The sequence below is a fragment of the Syngnathus typhle genome, linkage group LG8, assembly GCF_033458585.1.
Source record: "Syngnathus typhle isolate RoL2023-S1 ecotype Sweden linkage group LG8, RoL_Styp_1.0, whole genome shotgun sequence".
Classification (NCBI taxonomy): domain Eukaryota; kingdom Metazoa; phylum Chordata; class Actinopteri; order Syngnathiformes; family Syngnathidae; genus Syngnathus; species Syngnathus typhle.
Window position 1 is genome coordinate 12830143 of NC_083745.1, and position 5000 is coordinate 12835142.

The following is a 5000-nucleotide window of genomic DNA, read 5'->3' on the forward strand; positions in this document are numbered from 1 at the left end:
TGAGAACGCCCGATCTCGTCCGATCTCGGAAGCTGAGCAGGGTCGGGCCTGGTTAATACTTGGATGGGAGACCGCCTGGGAATACCAGGTGCTGTAAGCTTTATTTATTTATTTATTTATTTATTTATTTATTTATTTATTTATTTATTTATTTATTTACTTACTTATTTATTTATTTATTTATTTATTTATTTATTTATTTACTTACTTACTTACTTACTTACTTACTTACTCATTTATTTATTTATTTATTTATTTATTTATTTTCCCCCCACTTCAATTGTTAAAGCAAATTTTGACAACACCCATTACGTATGGCATTCGGAAACTGCAACCCGAGTTTAAACTCCGACATTGAAATTATAACCAGAGTTTCCAACCTATATAGTGGCGTCATCCGTAGCATTATATATAAAATGCACGATTTTGAGTGTGATCACGGCTTACGGCCATACTACCCTGAGAACGCCCGATCTCGTCCGATCTCGGAAGCTAAGCACGGTCGGGCCTGGTTAGTACTTGGATGGGAGACCGCCTGGGAATACCAGGTGCTGTAAGCTTTATTTATTTATTTACTTACTTACTTACTTACTTACTTACTTACTTACTTACTTACTTACTTACTTACTTACTTACTTACTTACTTACTTACTTACTTACTTACTTACTTACTTACTTACTTACTTACTTACTTACTTACTTACTTACTTACTTACAACACCCATTACGTATGGCATTCGGAAACTGCAAACCGAGTTTAAACTCCGACATTGAAATTATAACCCGTGTTTCCAACTTATATTGGCGTCATCCGTAGCATTATATATAAAATGCACGATTTTGAGCGTGATCACGGTTTACGGCCATACTACCCTGAGAACTCCCGATCTCGTCCGATCTCGGAAGCTAAGCAGTGTCGGCCCTGGTTAGTACTTGAATGGGAAACCGCCTGGGAATACCGGGTGCTGTAAGCTTTATTTATTTATTTATTTATTTATTTATTTATTTATTTATTTATTTATTTATTTATTTATTTATTTATTTATTTATTTATTTATTTATTTACTTACTTACTTACTTACTTACTTACTTACTTACTTACTTACTTACTTACTTAATCTATAAGTACTTACTTTACTATGCATCTATAAAATGCATGATTTTGAGAATGGTTAGGCTTACGGCCATACTACCCTGAGAACGCCCGATCTCGTCCGATCTCGGAAGCTAAGCAGGGTCGGGCCTGGTTAGTACTTGGATGGGAGACCGCCTGGGAATACCAGGTGCTGTAAGCTTTATTTATTTATTTACTTACTTACTTACTTACTTACTTACTCATTTATTTATTTATTTATTTATTTATTTATTTATTTATTTATTTATTTATTTATTTATTTTCCCCCCACTTCAATTGTTAAAGCAAATTTTGACAACACCCATTACGTATGGCATTCGGAAACTGCAAGCCGAGTTTAAACTCCGACATTGAAATTATAACCCGAGTTTCCAACCTATATTGTGTGGCGTCATCCGAAGCATTGTAGTTCACGTCTTTTACCGCTAGAGAGCAGACTATGTACAGTGAATAAAGAGGCTGGCTCCCTGTGAACTCAAAGCAGCAGTTTTTCTTTGTAAAAGAAACCAAAACAACACATTGCGCTTACATGTAGGGTTTTTCCACTTTTCATGACATATACAGCAAAATGCAGGTCGTAATGGCAAATTTGTGCTACCACATAAAAAGCTGTCAATAACTTTTCATGATAACCATGTTTCCATGAAATGCCCTTTCAGGGGCGATTGTATCTATAGAATGCATGATTTTGAGAGTGCTCACGGCTTACGGCCATACTACCCTGAGAACGCCCGATCTCGTCCGATCTCGGAAGCTGAGCAGGGTCGGGCCTGGTTAGTACTTGGATGGGAGACCGCCTGGGAATACCAGGTGCTGTAAGCTTTATTTATTTATTTATTTATTTATTTATTTATTTATTTATTTATTTATTTATTTACTTACTTACTTACTTACTTACTTACTTACTTACTTACTTACTTACTTACTTACTTACTTACTTACTTACTTACTTACTTACTTACTTACTTACTTACAACACCCATTACGTATGGCATTCGGAAACTGCAACCCGAGTTTAAACTCCGACATTGAAATTATAACCCGAGTTTCCAACCTATATAGTGGCGTCATCCGTAGCATTATATATAAAATGCACGATTTTGAGCGTGATCACGGTTTACGGCCATACTACCCTGAGAACTCCCGATCTCGTCCGATCTCGGAAGCTAAGCAGTGTCGGCCCTGGTTAGTACTTGAATGGGAAACCGCCTGGGAATACCGGGTGCTGTAAGCTTTATTTATTTATTTATTTATTTATTTATTTATTTATTTATTTATTTATTTATTTATTTATTTATTTATTTATTTATTTATTTATTTACTTACTTACTTACTTACTTACTTACTTACTTACTTACTTACTTACTTACTTACTTAATCTATAAGTACTTACTTTACTATGTATCTATAAAATGCATGATTTTGAGAATGGTTAGGCTTACGGCCATACTACCCTGAGAACGCCCGATCTCGTCCGATCTCGGAAGCTAAGCAGGGTCGGGCCTGGTTAGTACTTGGATGGGAGACCGCCTGGGAATACCAGGTGCTGTAAGCTTTATTTATTTATTTACTTACTTACTTACTTACTTACTTACTTACTTACTCATTTATTTATTTATTTATTTATTTATTTATTTATTTATTTATTTATTTATTTATTTATTTATTTATTTATTTTCCCCCCACTTCAATTGTTAAAGCAAATTTTGACAACACCCATTACGTATGGCATTCGGAAACTGCAAGCCGAGTTTAAACTCCGACATTGAAATTATAACCCGAGTTTCCAACCTATATTGTGTGGCGTCATCCGAAGCATTGTAGTTCACGTCTTTTACCGCTAGAGAGCAGACTATGTACAGTGAATAAAGAGGCTGGCTCCCTGTGAACTCAAAGCAGCAGTTTTTCTTTGTAAAAGAAACCAAAACAACACATTGCGCTTACATGTAGGGTTTTTCCACTTTTCATGACATATACAGAAAAATGCAGGTCGTAATGGCAAATTTGTGCTACCACATAAAAAGCTGTCAATAACTTTTCATGATAACCATGTTTCCATGAAATGCCCTTTCAGGGGCGATTGTATCTATAGAATGCATGATTTTGAGAGTGCTCACGGCTTACGGCCATACTACCCTGAGAACGCCCGATCTCGTCCGATCTCGGAAGCTGAGCAGGGTCGGGCCTGGTTAGTACTTGGATGGGAGACCGCCTGGGAATACCAGGTGCTGTAAGCTTTATTTATTTATTTATTTATTTATTTATTTATTTATTTATTTATTTATTTATTTATTTATTTATTTATTTATTTATTTATTTACTTACTTACTTACTTACTTACTTACTTACTTACTTACTTACTTACTTACTTACTTACTTACTTACTTACTTACAACACCCATTACGTATGGCATTCGGAAACTGCAACCCGAGTTTAAACTCCGACATTGAAATTATAACCCGAGTTTCCAATCTGTGGCGTCATCCGTAGCATTATATATAAAATGCATTATTTTGAGAATGATCACGGCTTACGGCCATACTACCCTGAGAACGCCCGATCTCGTCCGATCTCGGAAGCTGAGCAGGGTCGGGCCTGGTTAATACTTGGATGGGAGACCGCCTGGGAATACCAGGTGCTGTAAGCTTTATTTATTTATTTATTTATTTATTTATTTATTTATTTATTTATTTATTTATTTATTTATTTACTTACTTATTTATTTATTTATTTATTTATTTATTTATTTATTTACTTACTTACTTACTTACTTACTTACTTACTCATTTATTTATTTATTTATTTATTTATTTATTTTCCCCCCACTTCAATTGTTAAAGCAAATTTTGACAACACCCATTACGTATGGCATTCGGAAACTGCAACCCGAGTTTAAACTCCGACATTGAAATTATAACCAGAGTTTCCAACCTATATAGTGGCGTCATCCGTAGCATTATATATAAAATGCACGATTTTGAGTGTGATCACGGCTTACGGCCATACTACCCTGAGAACGCCCGATCTCGTCCGATCTCGGAAGCTGGGCAGGGTCGGGCCTGGTTAATACTTGGATGGGAGACCGCCTGGGAATACCAGGTGCTGTAAGCTTTATTTATTTATTTATTTATTTATTTACTTACTTACTTACTTTCTTACTTACTTACTTACTTACTTACTTACTTACTTACTTACAACACCCATTACGTATGGCATTCGGAAACTGCAAACCGAGTTTAAACTCCGACATTGAAATTATAACCCGTGTTTCCAACCTATATTGGCGTCATCCGTAGCATTGTATATAAAATGCACGATTTTGAGCGTGATCACGGTTTACGGCCATACTACCCTGAGAACTCCCGATCTCGTCCGATCTCGGAAGCTAAGCAGTGTCGGCCCTGGTTAGTACTTGAATGGGAAACCGCCTGGGAATACCGGGTGCTGTAAGCTTTATTTATTTATTTATTTATTTATTTATTTATTTATTTATTTATTTATTTATTTATTTATTTATTTATTTATTTATTTATTTATTTATTTATTTATTTACTTACTTACTTACTTACTTACTTACTTACTTACTTACTTACTTAATCTATAAGTACTTACTTTACTATGTATCTATAAAATGCATGATTTTGAGAATGGTTAGGCTTACGGCCATACTACCCTGAGAACGCCCGATCTCGTCCGATCTCGGAAGCTAAGCAGGGTCGGGCCTGGTTAGTACTTGGATGGGAGACCGCCTGGGAATACCAGGTGCTGTAAGCTTTATTTATTTATTTATTTACTTACTTACTTACTTACTTACTTACTCATTCATTTATTTATTTATTTATTTATTTATTTATTTATTTATTT

The 5000-nt window shown here is 35.0% G+C and overlaps 12 non-coding genes across 12 annotated transcripts in view; all 12 read left to right on the top strand.

Annotated features, from left to right (window-relative positions):
• Nucleotides 1-100, top strand: part of LOC133159089 (5S ribosomal RNA) — a 119-nt gene extending 19 nt beyond the window's left edge. The window contains exon 1 of the ribosomal RNA XR_009715596.1: nt 1-100. This exon is cut by the window's left edge and continues 19 nt beyond it. This is a non-coding gene — a ribosomal RNA (5S ribosomal RNA).
• A 341-nt stretch (nt 101-441) lies between these two features.
• On the top strand, nt 442-560 carry LOC133158906 (5S ribosomal RNA). Its single transcript, XR_009715423.1, has one exon. It is a non-coding gene; the product is annotated as a 5S ribosomal RNA (ribosomal RNA).
• Nucleotides 561-855: 295 nt separating this feature from the next.
• Nucleotides 856-974, top strand: LOC133159150 (5S ribosomal RNA). The gene has a single exon (XR_009715656.1). It is a non-coding gene; the product is annotated as a 5S ribosomal RNA (ribosomal RNA).
• Nucleotides 975-1176: 202 nt separating this feature from the next.
• On the top strand, nt 1177-1295 carry LOC133158955 (5S ribosomal RNA). Its single transcript, XR_009715469.1, has one exon. It is a non-coding gene; the product is annotated as a 5S ribosomal RNA (ribosomal RNA).
• Nucleotides 1296-1838: 543 nt separating this feature from the next.
• On the top strand, nt 1839-1957 carry LOC133158980 (5S ribosomal RNA). The gene has a single exon (XR_009715493.1). It is a non-coding gene; the product is annotated as a 5S ribosomal RNA (ribosomal RNA).
• A 293-nt stretch (nt 1958-2250) lies between these two features.
• On the top strand, nt 2251-2369 carry LOC133159151 (5S ribosomal RNA). Its single transcript, XR_009715657.1, has one exon. It is a non-coding gene; the product is annotated as a 5S ribosomal RNA (ribosomal RNA).
• A 202-nt stretch (nt 2370-2571) lies between these two features.
• Nucleotides 2572-2690, top strand: LOC133158967 (5S ribosomal RNA). The gene has a single exon (XR_009715480.1). It is a non-coding gene; the product is annotated as a 5S ribosomal RNA (ribosomal RNA).
• A 563-nt stretch (nt 2691-3253) lies between these two features.
• On the top strand, nt 3254-3372 carry LOC133158983 (5S ribosomal RNA). Its single transcript, XR_009715494.1, has one exon. It is a non-coding gene; the product is annotated as a 5S ribosomal RNA (ribosomal RNA).
• A 292-nt stretch (nt 3373-3664) lies between these two features.
• On the top strand, nt 3665-3783 carry LOC133159090 (5S ribosomal RNA). Its single transcript, XR_009715597.1, has one exon. It is a non-coding gene; the product is annotated as a 5S ribosomal RNA (ribosomal RNA).
• A 345-nt stretch (nt 3784-4128) lies between these two features.
• On the top strand, nt 4129-4247 carry LOC133159129 (5S ribosomal RNA). Its single transcript, XR_009715635.1, has one exon. It is a non-coding gene; the product is annotated as a 5S ribosomal RNA (ribosomal RNA).
• A 223-nt stretch (nt 4248-4470) lies between these two features.
• Nucleotides 4471-4589, top strand: LOC133159152 (5S ribosomal RNA). Its single transcript, XR_009715658.1, has one exon. It is a non-coding gene; the product is annotated as a 5S ribosomal RNA (ribosomal RNA).
• A 202-nt stretch (nt 4590-4791) lies between these two features.
• Nucleotides 4792-4910, top strand: LOC133158978 (5S ribosomal RNA). Its single transcript, XR_009715491.1, has one exon. It is a non-coding gene; the product is annotated as a 5S ribosomal RNA (ribosomal RNA).
• Nucleotides 4911-5000: the final 90 nt, after the last annotated feature.